We start from the raw sequence: 18186 nt of genomic DNA, 5'->3' as shown, positions 1-18186 counted from the left end.
AAAGATAAAACAGTCTCATCCGAATCAGTTCCAAATTTGGTGCATCCTTGATCCATAAAAGCATATGTATATGAGGAGCACCTCTAGGTTGATACTCCTTTCTCCAAAAGAAATCAATAACTTCTCCAAGAGGAGGATTATTTTTATTGCAGATAAAAGACATATGATTGAAATATCTGCATACATTTACAGGATCCAAAGAACACAACTCTCCAGGAGTCTTAAATTCAATGTTTTTAAAATTTGAATTTGCTTCTCAAAGAAATTCAAGTAAATCATCACAAGCGTATTCAGCACAGCTTAGGGTAACAAACCATGTAGGAGTTCCTAAGTTCCTTAGCATGCATTTAAGTTCTCCATGACGACGATACCAATACTCATTAGTACCACGCTGACATGCCATCAAATTAATCAGTTGAGATTCTAAATGATCGTCTCTGTGACATAGCTTATCCATAAATTCCTTTGCAGAAACATTTCGAAGATGTACTCCTGTTTTTAATATGTATTTGACTGCATATGAAAGTCCAGACAAGTCACTCTCAAACAAAAGATGAAATATATATGGGATACATTGTCGAAATCTTGGATCTTCCGCATGCAATCTTGTTGTCCGATATTCTGATGCAAGAATATGTACTGATCGTTCGTCATATCGTCGACCTTTTCCAGTTGGGAACAGCTGGGGAAAACAACGAGCTTCCAAACTTTTTTCCCAAACACTCATGGGATTCCCCTTTGCTTTCTTCATTTGGAATAATTCAATAGTATTCTCCATCACGTCTTTCGAATGTAAAAGATGTACACTATAATGTTCAAAAATTTCCTCACTTTTGGACATGTCCACTTTCTCAATTTGACCACTTGACATTTCACTATCATCTCCTAAAAGTATTTCATCTTCTTCCACATGCACATTTTTGCAGTAATCATTGTTTTTTATAAGATACAATGTTGCCTTTTGCACTTTCCTTATATCCACTAATTCCTGCCAGATTTTCTTACTCTTAGTAGGAACACCATTAACTAGAATAAATAGTGGTTCACTTTCTTCTTTCTCTACACTAATAGTTTCAATATGTTTCTTTAAATCTCAAGGTAAATATACAACTCTTCCTTTTAATCCTCTCTGTAAATCTGTGGGAGGCAATTTACCTGTTTTAGGCTCCATACGAACAATAGCCTGAAACGGGTGCACAGATTGAATCAGAATAGACTCATACATGTTTAAATCTATCAGTTCTGGAGGAATAGCTACCAACTCTAGATTATTATGAACAGCTCTAGGAGGCATTTTAACATCCTCTAATTTGTTATAACAATATTTACAAATACGCTGATCAATACCCAAATCAAAGCAATCCTCTACCAACAAATAAGTTGCAAATTCCTTCCACTTATCATTATTTTCTCTTTCACTTTTTAAATACAGATCAACATTCCTAGTCTGATTTTTATAGTCAGTTCGTCGACCACAAATACAAGTATAATTTGGCCTTTCACACAAAATTACCTTAAACTTTCTAATTGCCTCATCAAACTTCTCTGTACTACTATTTTCTACATTTTATTCAACACCTACTTCTATCAATGTCTCACTTTGTCTACTCTGTTCTTCAGGACCAAAGTAACAAAACTCTATTTCACTAACTTTTTTTACATCTGATACTGACCCACGCAAAAGAGCTCTGTTTAAATCATGTAAAAATATTGCTGGACTTTTTGTGTAATACAATCGTCTGACTAACTTCCTTATTTGAGAAAGATGTATTGCTAACATTCTAAAATGATGAAAAACACGTTGACATACCTTTCTAGAAAGACAAGCCAGAGAATGACCTTGCAAACCAGTATTTTTTCTCACTCTGCAAGGATCTAGTCCTTGCAACATCTTAATCTTTTGTTTAACACTTTTTTTACTAAACTCTTGTAAGAAATTCCCTAAAATATCAATAGATTCCTGTCGTACACTGCATATACTACTACAATCCCAAGTATACACTGGGGCTTTAGTACGTCTCCCTAGAACTTCATCAGCTATCACTTCTTCTACATTTCTGGGAACCATCTTTTCTTTTTCAAGTGGACAACCGTTATTAACCTCATGAGCATGACCAGAGGTATCAATTGCATGCAATAAAGTAAAATGAAAATAGCTTTCTTCATTAAAAAAAGGCTCTGAACTTGAAATGGGTTTCCATTCACCCAAAAAAATATCACACAAGTTAGTTCTGTTAATTACCCTCTTCTTTTTACTTTTGGCCTTCATAAAATGTATTGGCTTATCTAGTGATCGAATTTTGTATAAAACTAAAATGAATAATTTCCTTTTTAATTCAAAAGCCTTCTCTACAATAGTGTCAATCTGTTTCTTCTTTTTATAAAATGCTGATCTTTTTTCATATTTCTTCACATCTTTCAACAAATTAAAGACAACTCTATTGTAAAACATTCTCGTTCTAATTTCTTCAAACTTCCTGAGAATGCAATTTCCCATTAACTTCTCCTTTTTTCTTTTCATTATTCTTTGTTTTGGGGGCATTCTTTGTACTTTCCACATTGTGCACAATGTTTTTAGCCTTTGAAAGTTTTTTAATAAATTCTTTCGTTCTCTTACCACAAGACTTTTAGACTTTCTTTTAACCCACATGTTGTTGTTCATCTAATTCTTGCTATTGTCTTTTCTTCAAATAATATTCATTTTTTTGTTGTTTCCTCTTTTCAGTTTTTTTAGCCATGATAAGTTTTTTTAATGATGATGAAAAATATCTGTTAAAAAAAAAAATATATATAATATTATTAAAATAAATCTATAAAATATACTATTGTATTATTAAACAAACATGTTCTACAAAAAAACATTTAAACACTTTGTTTTGAAATCACAATCCATTTACTGCAGTATACAGGTACTAATTGGATAATTGTAGGACTGAATAAGTGAATAAGTAGTGTTTACGTGTTTAGAGGACTGCATCAATATTGGATAGATCATTGTAATACTGTAAGTATTAGTACCTGGGATATTGCATGAGTACATAAGTACTAACTGGATAATTAGAGTACTGCATCAAAAGAGAATGGATAAATTATCAATGCTTGGGTTTTGCACAGTGATTAGATAAGGACATGGTACTGGCTGCATAATTAGAAGACTGCACAGAGAGTGACAGTGTGATTACTGCACTTCATGGGTACTACCTGGATTTTTGCAGGAGTGAATCAGTAGTCTGCATGGGGTTAGGAGACTGCATAGATTCTGTACATTTGACTGTAGCACTGTGTGTCTTAATGCCTGAGGCATTCTACAAGTGCATGGACAGTGACTGGATAGTTAGAGTGCTGGTAGTTGACAGCAGGGTGAATTTATAAGTGCTTCTGTTTCGGCACAGTGATTAGATAAGGTCATGGTTCTGTCAGAATGATAGCAAGAGTGGACAGGGGGACACTGTGATTGCTGAAATGGATGGCTACTACCTGGATTTTTGCAGGAGTGAATCAGTAGTCTGCATGGGATTAGGGGACTACAGAGATTATGTACATTTGACTGTACCACTGTGTGTCTTAATGTCTGAGGCATTCTACAAATCCATGGACAGTGACTGGATAGTTAGAGTGCTGGTAGTTGACAGGAGGGTCAGTTTATAAGTGCTTGTGTTTCGGCACAGTGATTAGATAAGGTTATGGTTCTGTCAGGATTATAGCAGGAGTGGACAGAGAGTGACACTGTGATGATGAACTGTATGGCTACTACCTGGATTTTTGCAGGAGTAAATCAGTTGTCTGCATGGGGTTAGGGGACTACAGAGATCGTGTACATTTGACTGTACCACTGCATGTCTTAATCCCTGAGGCATTCTACAAGTGCATGTGCAGTGACTGGATAGTTAGACTGCTGGTAGTTGACAGAAGGGTGAGTTTATAAGTGCTTGTGTTTCTGCAAGGTGATTAGATAAGGTCATGGTTCTGTCAGGATGATAGCAGGAGTGGACAGAGAGTGACACTGTGATTGCTGAACTGCATGGCTACAACTTGGATTTTTGCAGGATTGAATCAGTAGTTTGCAGGAGGTTAGGGGACCGCATAGATTGTGTACATTTACTCATATTCTAACTACAAATTTAGACATTATAGAACCACACAATTGCTTCTCATGCACTTATACAATTACAAATTCACTACCTTTTCACTCCTCTAATCCATCAGGTACCTCTCATTAGTTCAGTAAATATGCATACAACTATATAAATACAATCTAAACAAATACATGACTCATGACATAATATCTACTTAAGGAGATAACTACTACATACCAGAAAGAGTAAAATGTAGTGGTTTTCTTTTGAACAACATATTGTCAATTCATTCTAGAAATATGCAACATCATCAAACTGTACCTCTCAACAGACTTAATGAAGAAGAGTAATAAAGAACACTTTTTTTATGAGGATCTCTAAAACAGCACAAACTGTACAAACTAATAACAGAATCGTAATTATTTACACCTTTTATGATCATCTTGGAAACAACACAGTTGTACCTCATTTTACCAAACTATCTATACAAATGCAATATTATTAAACTATACCTTTTTACAGAGAAGAAATAATCACGCCTAATAAACTACACCTTATATGAACATTTTAGAAAATACACATTCTTAGTACATATTACCAATTAATAATAAACCTATACCTTTCAACACACTTAAAAATATATATATTACTGTACATACTGTTTTTTAAACAAATTTCAAGTACGATAAAATAATCCCAATATAAATCTCAGTGTTGACTGACTTTCCAGGCATGCCAGTGCCATGGTATTTAACTTGCTATGAATGATCCTGCATTGTGTTCAAATGTGCACCATGCACCCCATTGTGGCATTGACTATCAGGACATGAGAACATCATAGTGTGTGTTGCTGGCATGCATCACAAGCATGTGAAATGAGTCACTGCCCATCTCTTTATCCGGACACCTGTACTGAGTCAGTGGCAAGAGAGGTGCTGTGTGTATAGTGACATACTCCTACATGTTCACTTACATGTCCAACTGATGTGTGGGTGGTGCATGTCGGGACATTGGGGTATTAGCATCCAACATGCAACAGACATATAGGTGCAATTCAAGGAGGGATATGAGTGCCATGGTTGATGTTGAAAATGACAATTGGCTTATTCTAAACAGTGTTGGCACTTTGAGCAGTGTTCAGCTGATGATGCCAGGGCTTGCCCTGGGATGTGATGTACACACTGCGGTGTGTGCAGTCAGTGCAGGTGACTGATGTATTTCTCTTTCTTCCTATTCCTATCCAGATACATCCACGGCCACAGGAGGGGACAGCTCCATGGACCAGGAGGAGCCACAGAGCCTGACAGGGACAGAAGGAGAAGAGTCGGGGGGACCCAGTGGCACGGAGGGTGAGTGGAGCCACACCGAGGAGTCGTCAGCACCATCCACCCCAGCTGAGGGCCACAGCAGCTCTGAGGATGACTCCCTTGTGGAGGTGGGTGTCAGCAGCCACCAAACCCCAGCTAGTGAGGCTGTCCCTGACACCGCCCCCACCACCCCCACCACCACCATCACCAACCTTCCATCGGCTCCCATCCCATAGGTCCATGGAGGATCCCATGTTCAGGAGCATGTCTCCTTTGTGCCAGGCACAGCACCCCCTGCCCCTGTGTCCCCTGCTGCCCTGAGTGAGGAGTCTGTGGACTTACTTAGACAGATCCATGTAGGGTAGACATCAATGCTGAGTGTCCTCCATGCACACTATGCAAAGAAATTGGGACCCCCTCAAAAGATATCTTAAAGGCCAGGGAGAAGAGGGGAAGAAGAAGGCAAACCACACTGTAGAAACTCCCTCGTGACCTATATTTCTTTTTGGTTGATTCAATTGAATTTAAAAAAGGGCCATGTTAAATTATAATATACTGCAAATACGTCATTTATATTTTTGTTTATTCATTTTTTATGCACTTTTCTTTTAATATTAAATTATGTATCAATTAATAATTTCTGTTTCATAAACATACAATAAATATACTCCGCATATTTAACTGTAACATTTCACATATTAACATAATGTAATCCCTAGGTAAAGGTTAACACAAGCAAGGAAATCACCCACTCGCTCATACATTCATGCTGGTAGAGTCAACATTCAAAAGCACAAAAAACTTCAGGTAAGTTGGAGACATAAGTATGACAATATGGCAACAACGCACACAACAGCAAGGAGCTCTTCACCATCGTGAAGGAACTCTCCAACCCCAGCTCCAACGCCAACGACATCCCACCATCACAAGCCCTGTGCGACTCACTCACCACCTTCTTTCACTGGAAAATCACCGACATCCATGGCAGCTTCAGACCCAGGACGACCCCTGCCGACCACATCGCACCGAACTCACCGCACCCCACCACCCACGACACCCTGACAACCTGGGCCAACGTGAGCATCGAGGACACAATCAAGACCATGGGATCAATCCACTCCGGTTCCCCATCTGACCCCCTCCCACACCACATCTTCAACAAAGCCAGCAAGTCCATCGCACCCCACCTGCACAAAATCATCAACCTCTCCTTCGAGACCGCCACCTTCCCTGAGAACTGGAAGCACGCAGAGATCAACGCCCTACTGAAGAAACCCAAAGCAGACCTGAGTGACCTCAAGAACTTCCGGCCCATCTCCTTGCTCCCGTTCCCAGCTAAGGTCATCGAGAAGATAGTAAACACCCTGCTCACGCGACACCTCGAAGACAACAACATCCTAGACCCATCACAATCAGGATTCCGCAGCAACCACAGCACCGAGACGCCCTCATCGCCGCCACAGGCGACATCAGGATCCTGCTAGACAATGGCGAGACGGCTGCCCTCATCCTCCTAGACCTCTTCGCCGCCTTCGACACCGTCTGCCACCGCACACTACACACGCGCCTCCACGACGCAGGGATTCGAAACGAGGCACTGGACTGGACCACCTCCTTCCTCTCCGGCAGAACTCAGAGAGTCCGCCTCCCCCGTTCCACTCCGAGGCCTTCAAGATCATCTGCGGCGTCCCACAGGGATCCTCCCTCAGCCCGACGCTGTTCAACGTCTACATGGCACCACTAGCACGCATCGCCCGACAACATGACCTCAACATAATCCTATGCCAACGACACTCAGCTGATCCTCTCCCTCACCAAGGACCCCCTCACTGCCAAATCCAACCTCCACCAGGGAATGAAGGCCGTCGCCGACTGGATGGAGGACAGCTGCCTCAAACTGAACACAGACAAAATGGAAATCCTCATTCTCGGGTCTAACCCCTCCGCTTGGGATGACTCTTGGTGGCCCACATCACTCGGGTCCCCCCCGGCCCCCACCGACCACACACGCAACCTGGGAGTCATCCTCGACTCGAAACTCTCCATGACCAAACAAGTCAACGCAGTCTCCTCCACCTGTTTCAACACCCTCCGCATGCTCCGCAAGATCTTCAGATGGATCCCGACAAACACGAGGAAAACAGTCACCCAGGCCCTTGTCAGCAGCAGGCTCTACTACGGAAACGCCCTCTACGCCGGAACCTCGTCCAAGCTCATCAGCAGACTACAGAGAAACCAGAATGCCTCTGCACACCTGATCCTCGACGTCCCGCGACTACATCACCCCCCACCGGAAGAACCTGCACTGGCTCCCCGTCGACAAAAGAATCTCCTTCAGGCTCCTGATCCACGCACACAAGGCACTCCACAAAACCGTCCCAGCCTATCTCAACAGCCGACTTTCCTTCTACGTACCCAACAGAAAACTCCGCTCCGCTGACCACTCCCTGGCCACGGTCCCACGCATCCGGAGAACTACTTCCGGAGGTAGATCCTTCTTCCATCGCGCCGCCAAGACCTGGAACACCCTCCCCCTCCACCTACGTCAAACCGAAGACCTGCTGACCTTCAGGAGACAACTCAAGACCTGGCTCTTCGACCACTAACAGCTCCCCCCCCCCCAGCGCCTTGAAACCCGCCCGGGTATGTAGTGCGCTATACAAGTTACATGATTGATTGATTCATTGATTGATGTCAACCTTGCACGCTGCTGCATGCCTGTACACTGCACCTTTAAATATATGTGGAACTTACCTCAGGTTATGTGACCAAGATCTCAGTTGAGATCGAAACGCGTCGTTTGTCTGCCAAATAAACCCGCAATATTGAAGAACTCAAACTGGAGTGGCTCGTCCTTTCTGCAGCAATCGCAGGATTCCTTTGTGCATTTATCAGCGGCGGCGTCTGCTCAACGAGCCCTGACTCGCCAGGAAGGGCAGTGTTTGTTACCACCAACTCGACTTTTGGAACCCAAAAGAACACGCCCGCCGGCGTAACCAGAAGCATTAAACATCAAAGAGCAGGAGCTCTGTATTGCAACGTTCCAAAACCGGGAGCCGACGAAATCGAGCGAGAAAGAAGGTGAGAGGAAAAAAGATCAAGTGATCTGCCCTGAATTGCACGATATTTGCTCGTCTTTCAGAAGACGTCCCAGCAGCTATCTGTCCGTTCGTACAACAGTATTGGATACGAACGGCTATCAGGTTACGCCAGAGTCCGTGAGTGAACTTGTTCATGCAAGCGCAGTTTGAAAGTGTCTTCCGAGGTCTATGTGACCGGATCAACAGCGGAGTTTTGAATGGCTGCAGAGTGGTTGAAAGGGCGGGAAGTGTCCGCTAATTTAATTTTTAAAAGAAAAAATGCCGAAACTCGGGGCAACACCGGCACCCAAGAGACAGTGTTACCTGAGGTATCTACGATCAAGCAAATGGGGAATCAGCTTGAGAGATTGCGCAAAAAGGAAACAAGTAGATGGTGGGAGGTTACCTCCCTACAAAATTACCTAGAGGTCAACAGAATTCCACAAAGCCTGAGAATTTTCATTATTCCCACACTTAATCGCCCAAAGCCACAACTGCTCAAAGATTGGACTGAGAACACTAACACTTGCTCCAAAAATATGTAACACATGTTAATAAAAAACGCATGGGAGGAACATAAGTAATTAACAAAACAGATCCAAACACTGATGGATGAACTAGATAAGAACCCAGACCAGAATGAGGTCAAGAATGTTCTTAAATCAGTTGATGAAAGAATCAAATATTTTGAAAAGGGAGTGATTGAAAGAAAAGAAAGAAAATTTCAACGTGATGAAAGAGACTATAGAACTGGGCAAATACTAACTTTCGCAAGAAAATTCGACAAAATGAGAGCAGATATGGCGAAAGATAAAGCATTGGGAGTAATTGACAAAGGTACAGATGGCTCAATAACGGATTTAAGTTCTGACCAAGAATCTGTTGACAGCGGTGCATCTAAAGAGGAGAAATTATCGTCTTTTTCAGAGGAAATGCGCCTCATACAGAGGAACCACGAACAGTCTTACAGGGGAAAACCGAGGGGAAGAGGAAGAGGCGCCAACACAAGAGCAAGAACAGACGGTGCAGGAGAAGAAAGGAACAGCAAAACTGGTATGGGAACAAGAAGCCAGGACAACAAGAAGAAATAATGGAAGACACCGCCCAACAATTAACGGTAATGAATCTCTCGATGAGACCCATAACAGTTACTGAATAGCAGGTCTTAAAATTGGGGTTGTCCTTATGTCCTTATAACCATATAGACTATGCTATGCCCAAACTAGAATTGATCTCTATCATTTTGAACGTAAAATTAAATTGTTTAAACTGCATACACTGCGAGGTAATGTCAACAACAGTAATATCAATTCTCATGAGCCTAATCTAAATGCTTTACAAACGTTAACAATAGCTGATGTTCCGGCTCTAATGACCATGCAGGATTTACAGGACCAGAACACCACTGCTACTAATACACAAAATCCACTAGACCCTAGGAGCAACGACACCACTCTACAAACATTAGGTATTGAATTAGGTGCTCCAGGTCTGACCAAATTTAGAGCTCCATCCAAATATGTACCCCAGACGCCAAAGGATAATATTGATCTGTTTCAGGAAACGGTCAGCCAGGATTCGCTAAAAATCCTTGATACAAATTCCAGATCCACAAACATGAGTAAAGAACACTGGGAAGCAGTTTCCAATCTACAGAAAGATAACACAATATTTATAAAGTCATCAGACAAAGGTGGGAACATTGTGGTGATGGATAGGGAGAAATACATACAAGAGGCCCTGAGACAATTGAATAACCCTGTATGCTATGAGAGGGTAGACAAATCATATCTAGATACACTACAGAACAGGTATCATAGCTACCTCAATGACTGGTTGGACCAGAAACTTCTGAACTGGGATGAAAGAGCGTATCTATTAAATGAGACTCCGACTATGCCCACCTTTTACTTGTTACCTTAGGTACACAAGGACCCTGTCAATCCCCCTGGGCATCCCATTGTGTTCTCTAATAATAGCCTTTTAGAGAAAACATCTGAATACATTGACCATTTTTTGTTTCCTTATATTAAAGATCTCATATCTGAGAGATACAAAAGATTTTTTACAAAAAATCCAAAACCTGCACTGGGAGAACAAATACTGGATGGTCTGCCTAGATGTAGAAAGCTTGTATACAACCATAAAACACACAGATGGTCTTAAAGCATGTCAATATTTTCTAAAAGTCAGAAATATCGAATTCTTGGAACACACACGTATGCTCTTGCAAATGATTGAAATCTGCCTTACCGAAAATGTATTCATGTTTAATGGGAGGTGGTATAAACAACTACAAGGTACTTCCATGGGTACCTGCTTCGCCCCAAGCCACGCCAATCTTGTGGTGGGCTGGTGGGAGAAGCAGGTACTCTGGAGCGAAGGTTTGGAGCCATGGTCCAATAACATCGGACTATGGCTCAGATTTATAGATGATATGTTCTTTGTGTGGGAAGGGAATGAGTGTGATCTCCTTGAATTTGTGAACTATTTGAACTGCAATACTATGAATTTGAAATGTACTTTGCAAATAGTCAACAGAGCATTGACCTCCTTGACATCAGGCTAACAATAGAAGAGGGCAAATTAACCACAGACCTGTACAGAAAAAAGACGGCAGGAAATTCCATTCTCCATTCAGTTAGCTGCCACCCGCCCAATTTTAGATGGAGTGTCCCATATAGTGAGTTCCTGAGAGCCAAAAGAAATTGCAGCACAGAAGCAATATATGAAAGAAAAAAAAACATGATTGTCAGATTTAAGAATAGGGGATACCCTAACAAGATGCTACAGAGAGGTGCCAAAAAGGCGGACTCAATCAGCCATAATGATGCCCTCTTCTCGCCTCCAAAAACATCTGACATCTGACAGAAGAGACAATACTGACACACCAGTCAGATTCATTACCACTTTTAGCACACAGGCAGGTGAACTCAGAAATATCATGAAAAAAAGATGGCACATTCTCACACAAGACCCCCTTCTTGAAGTGAAGCTAGGACAGTCACCAGCTATAACTTACAGAAAAAGCTCATCGCTCAAAGACATATTAGTGAATAGTCACCTACAGACTGACAACAAAAAAACTTGGCTGGAACAGAGGGGTGGCTTCCATAAATGCAGTAAATGCAAAGCCTGCAGCCATAGTGTAAATGTAAGGGAAGTTACACTGCGTAGGTCAAAAAAGAAATGGAAGATCAGTAAGCCCATCTCCTGTGGTACTGATTTTGTTGTCTATGCTATCATCTGCCCGTGCGATAAGTGGTATGTGGGGTCAACCACGTTTCCAGTCAAAAAAAGAATTCTGGAACACTGGCGGGCCATCACCAACCGTGACCTTAGTTACAGCACATCGAGACACTTCAATGAGGCACATGAGGGTGACTGGACCAAAGGCAAATACTTTGGTCTAGCAACTATTCCCAAATATCCCAGAGGAGGAAACCGAATTCAAGCTTTACGTCGCCTTGAGTCAAGACTGATTTTGCTAGCTGGGAGTATGTTCCCAACAGGCATGAATAACAATGAAGAGTTATATGTGCATTTATAAACTTCTGAACGCTTCCCGCCACCAATTCATGAGTTCCTAGTCTGTATTATTCAAGATGAATAATACATTTTAATTCACTTATCTCACTTTTTGTTCAAAATTGTGTTGTTCAAGTTTCCTTTCCCTTCTTCTTTTTTGGATATCTATTACATTGAATGTAATATTTGTTATAAAAATGCAATGTGAGGATAATATAAGTGTTATATATTGAATTGTCATATGACATATATTGATGGAAATGACATATATATTACATTTATTGACAATTTGAACTGAACAAACACATATTGATATGTAAAAGTATTTCTTTTATGTCAATCTTGCACGCTGCGTCGTGCCTGTACACTGCACCTTTAAATATATGTGGAACTCACCTCAGGTCATGTGACCAAGATCTCGGCTGAGATCGAAACGCCTTGTTTGTCTGCCAAATAAACCCGCAATATTGAAGAACTCAAACTGGAGTGGTTTGTCCTTTCTGCAGCAATCGCAGGATTCCTTTGTGCATAAATATATATATACATCTTATATATGTAAGTTTGAATATTCTTTAAATTATTTTTATTTTATTATATTTGTTAAACTGTATATTAAATCTACATACGTTTTTTAAAGTTAATTTTATTTTTAATATATTTAACATTAATTTTGTTGTCAATGAAAAAATCGATATTTTGTACATCTATATTTTTTACATCGATATTTTTGTTTCGATATTTTTGTACTTACAATTTTAACTAGGATGTCGATATTTTTGACATCGATATTTTTGCATCGATATTCGTGTATGGGAATATTTTGAGCATTAATATTCTATCAGTGAACCAGGTATGTATCCAAGGCAGTACCAACAGGTACAAAACATATATTGCGCATCACAGTTATTTTAGCAGTCACTGCGGTAAAAATGGATTGGTGTTGTTTAAAATTTTTGGCAAGTCCATGAGGCATAGCAGTGATAAAGTGCTGGGCATGTATGTAAGGCAGTACCAACATGTATAAAACATATATTGCCCATCCCCGATATTTTAGCAATCACTGCGATAGAAAGTGAATGGTGTTGTTTCAAATGTTTGGCAGATTACTGGCATAGAACACAACGTCAGTGAATTTCCCGCAGGTGACTCTGTGCAAACATTGGAACAAGTAGTGGGAGCATCCTCTCAGGGGTAGAACACTGTCCATAATGCATAGTACTGAGGTAGAGTGGTGCTTACCTACAGGCTATCTTGCTTTTGGCCACATCAGGTGTTGCTGAGGTGCCATGCTTGAGCGTGCCCTGCTGTGGAACAAGCACAATCGATCAGACAATGTGGCACTCCCACAGAGTTAAAAAAGAGTGTAGGCCGGCCACAGGCTTGTCACAGGTACTTTTTGGCCTCATCCTTCTATAGATAAAAATACGTTTTACGGGTGTACTGAATTTGTTTATTGGGAATTCACTCTACAGAGGGAGGAACAAAAAATTGGGGGTACTACCTTGACTGATGAGTTACTGGAATTTAAGCCGTCATATGGTTTAGAACAGAACCAGTACTGAAACCTCATCACAGTTCTGCTGGATGGGAAGTTTTATCATCAGCTTAGAGTGGGGTCACTCCCCTTGAAGCCATTCACAGCAAGGTGGGCGCCTTCAGTGCTCTGCAGATTGCCACTTCTATGATGGCCAAACTAAACTGTGCTATTTGTGTATCCTACATATGCCACACTCCGCTCCACATGGGTTGCACCAGTTTGAAGACAGCTGGGCACCTTAATCCATCGTGCAGCATTGAGTATTTTCAGAGCTGATCCCTGTTCTTTACATGCTTGTGTGATTGCAAAATTGCTGAGACTTATGTGGCCAAAAAGGAAGGCTGTTATTGCTATTTTGTAAAATCATAGCTTTGCATATTGGAACATGATCCCGCTTTGTACCAGCTGGTAACTGTGCCTTTGTTGTTTAAATGTGGAAAAGTTTTTTTGAAATCTCTTGCAATAATTTAGGATTTTAACGTAAGTATTTTTCTAACTGTGGATTTTACCTAGGCCTGGGCTAAAAATCCGTTCCGTTCGCGGAAATTGCGATAATTTGACATTTTCGCGTTCCGCAGAAAGTGCGCAAATGTCAAAATTTCCGCATTCCGCAGCTTAGCGATAATTTGTTTCTTGCTCATGCTGTAAAATAATACATTCTCGCGTGCGCGCGTTCGCCTTACCTGAATCCCCGCGTTCGCCGACAAGTTTTCCCTCCCGATCCGGTCGCTTTCTCCACGAGATGTTGGATTGTTGGTAGCCATTTGAGCTGTTTCGCGACAGTTCGCGCCCGCAGTAACGTCATGCGTCGCGCGATCACGTCTTTCTTCTCGCGATCATGTACCGCGAGACAAGTGAAAACAAGATGGCCGCGCCCGCGAGCAACCACATGGGTAAGTTGGCGAGCCGCGACCACGCAGAAAATACCGCGAACGGGCGGGAAAAAAACTTCTGCATCTTCGCGATATTTCCACGTGTTTGCGGAGATTTTTAACATTTTTGCGATAATTTGCGAAAGTGAATTTCGCAAATTCCGCCCACCCCTAATTTTACCTCCTTTTTAATGAGATGGTTTTATATTTTGTATGTTTTCATGTATTTATTAAATACGTTTATGGCTGATGCCAAAATAAAGTTTTATTTCACTTGGAAGAGAAAGGCCTCACAGTAGTGAAAAACTAATTTAGGAGTTTTTCACTAGCAAGACGTAAAACCTAAAAGTACATGTGCAACTTTTTAAATACATTGCATCCTGCCCTGTGGGCTGTGTAGGGCCTACCCTAGGGGTGACTTATATGTACTAAAACAGGGAGGTTTAGGCCTGAAAAAAGGTTTTTTGAGCCAGATCGACATGATAGTTTAAAACTGCATACACAATCTACAGTGTCAGGTCTAAGACATGTTTAAAATGGTTACCTAAGTGGGTGACACAATTAGTGTTACAGGCCTACTAGTAGCATTGTCATTTACAAACCCTCGGTTCATGTAGTGCCATTTTACTAGGTACTTACAAGTAAATTAATTGTGCTAAGTGGTGGTAAGCCAATTTCAACATGTTTAAAGAAGAGAGCACAATCACTGTAGGACCGATTAGCAGTGGTAAAGTGCAAAGAGTACTATGGTCAACAAAAACAAATTCAGAAAAAACAGGAATGATAAGTCAAAAGGCCTTGAGGGAAGGCCATCCTAATGTTGATAGGTCGAACAGTGACTATTTAAGTTTAATGAAGGTGTTGTAAAGTGCATAAATCATGCAAATTGTACTGTACAGACACACCTGCTTCATGTGTTAAATCTTTGCTTGGGGCGTGCCTGGGGTTACCCTGCAATCTGCACTTTGAGCAACCCCTGACTCACTGTGGCTGGCCTTACCTGATGCAGGCTTCAGGGAACTATGCAATACAGGCATGGATCAGAAATGGCCCCTGTCTGCCGTGCACTCCAACATACCATGCAGCTGATGCAAGGCATGAGCAGTGGAGTACTGCATTACAATGAATTACCTCTCACCGACGGTAGGAAAACTTGGGGGCATATCAGCAACAACCGTCGATAATTATCGCTAAGCACACTTAGCGGTAGGATAATTATCGCCAGCTAGCGTGAATTTTTATCTCTGAGATAGCGTGCTATTAGCAACGCTTATCTCAAAAGCGATAAAAATCCTAGCGCTAACTGCCTAATGTGAGATTATCGCAGGAAACCCAGCGGTAATCTCACGTAATGTGGCGTTAGCTTGTTGATAGGGCCCCACAAACCTAGCCATGATATCCACCTTCCATAGGATATCATTGCTAAGTCAGTCCTGAAGCAGGCGTAAGGAAAGTAGCGATAACAGGGGTTATCGCTACTTTTCTTGTCGCTATGCTTCATAGCGTGGGGCTTGATGATAGGAGAAATGTCGCTTAGCGGCATTTCTCCTGTCATGTCAGGTCAGGAACGCCCACTTTGCATCTCATTAGAGATGCAAAGATGGGCGTTAGGAATTCCTACGCTAACGCAAGTTTTCACGCGTTAGCGTGAATTTGCTAATTAGCCAAAAACCGCCGCAAAAGTGGCGATAATTCTATCGCCTCGCCTTGCTGATATGCCCCTTGATTCTGCGTAATGGGAAGCTTCGGCCCTGTATAATTCCTACATGTAAATGCATTCTCAAGGGTGCTACATCTGCAGAGGTGCTGAATTCATAGCTCATGAAGGTCAATGTATAAAAGAGATGCAGACCCAGTGCTGTCTGAAAATGCAAGGATAGACTTGAATCTCACTGTTTGTTCCTCCGCCGGCTGCAGTTTCCGACTTTGAATTGGGATTTGCAGCTCTCCTAAATGGATGGCGTTCTTCAGAATCAACCTCCCAACGTGACAAGGAAGAGATGCAGTTTGGAACTTTGCATTATCCTGCAGGTTTTCCATGTGTTGTCTCTCAATAACTCAAGATATCTTACCCCCTTATATTGCATTTTTCAGGACATAATACTGTAGCTTAGGCTGCTCTGGAACACATTCTAAGCAACAAAATTGAATGTATTGGAAATGTAAATGAAAAAAGCAAAACATAGAAAATATATTTATTAATACCTGTTCTTGTACACAAACAGATGACTATGAGGCTGCACAAATGCCTTTACAGTGAAAGACATGCTAAGATATACAGGTTTAAGGAACATTTAACTAATCATTAAGATTGTGCCACAAAAGCAGTTTGAATGGTCAGGATTAGACAACATTCAAATATTCGAGACTCCTGAAAGCTGAACTAAATTTTGCATGGTTGGTGTAGTATATGTACTCTTTGGAATGGGCCATATAATGTGTCATCTCCTCATGGAGGCCGGATCATTCATCATATTGTACCATGTTCTACTCCTTATTAGGATATCCAGTAATTCACAATCATGTGCTCTGCAACATAGTTCATGAATCGCCAAACTATGTGGACAAATAGTTGGGCCTGAGCCGTGTGATATGAGATGCATTACTTAGCATGCATGGGTAAAGTGGGTGGACCTGCACAGGTACTTTGGTGCTCAGCGGATTCTAACACCTAATTATTGGAGCACAATTTACATGGCTAGTGACTAGACCAATGATACTCAAAGTACATACCAGGGGCTGTTTGTGGTTCTCCAGACCTTTAAATGCAGCAGCCTGGTCAGGAGCAGCACTGGGCTGCTGTTTACCTGACTCAGCACTAACATTGAGAAATATGTTAAATAAGCAGGCAAGCATTTATTTACAGTTGAAATACAGTTAAAGAAAGTAACAAAGGTTTTCTGCACCAATTAAATGTAGGATCACCTTCATTTTTAAAGACATCTTGCGACAAACGTGTAAAAATATGATACAGTCTCTTCAAAAAGCAGACGTGTTTCACCTTAGAACATCAATCAGCTTATATCTCTGCATTGAGAAGTATTTTTTTTTAAAGTGATAAGTTTCAAACTCGAATGTAGAAAGCTTCATGGTTCCCCCCACACTGACAACAAGGCCAGTAGCAAATTAAGGACTATGGGCGGGAGGCCCGGCTTTCCATTAATGAGACGGATTACATTTCTCCGGTGCCATGACAGAGGTGCCATCCCCATAATTTAGAAATGACTGCCAAGCAGGTGGTCATTTATAAAGCATTGTCAGGAAATGCTGTTCATAGTTTGGTGCAGGACTTCATCAACTCGATGAAGTGGTGCACTAAACAGTTTTCTTTTTATTTCAAAAAGAAAATCCTGAAGCAGGAATTTTTTTTCAAATAAAAAAGACAATTCTTCCCTCCCCATGGGAGTACTCCCCATGGTGAGGGCACCATCTAGTTATTTTCACTGTCCCTTACCGCCAGGGTTTTCCTGGCAGTGAAAACGGACCTCTAACTTCACCCATCCTAAATTAAATGGGTGGAATTAGAGGTCTGCCTCTGATGGCCCTACTTTGTAGGGCCATCAGAGGGGTTTGATCAGGATGGAGACAGAGTAGCCTCCACAGTGATTAAACCTAAGGTCAGCAACTTTTAAATTTGGTGGGCGGGCCTTTATCTTGGCGGTATGTATACTCAGTCACAATTGCGTCAGAGTATACATTCCGCCAAGATATAAATTGGGCCCTAAGATACAAGTCAGTTGGTATGTGCATCTTCTGGGTTGCCTAAGCTGCTATTATAAATGGACA

The sequence above is a fragment of the Triturus cristatus genome, chromosome 6, assembly GCF_964204655.1.
Source record: "Triturus cristatus chromosome 6, aTriCri1.1, whole genome shotgun sequence".
NCBI classification, from domain to species: domain Eukaryota; kingdom Metazoa; phylum Chordata; class Amphibia; order Caudata; family Salamandridae; genus Triturus; species Triturus cristatus.
The sequence above is the reverse complement of the archived record's forward strand: the minus strand, read 5'-3'. Positions refer to the sequence as shown.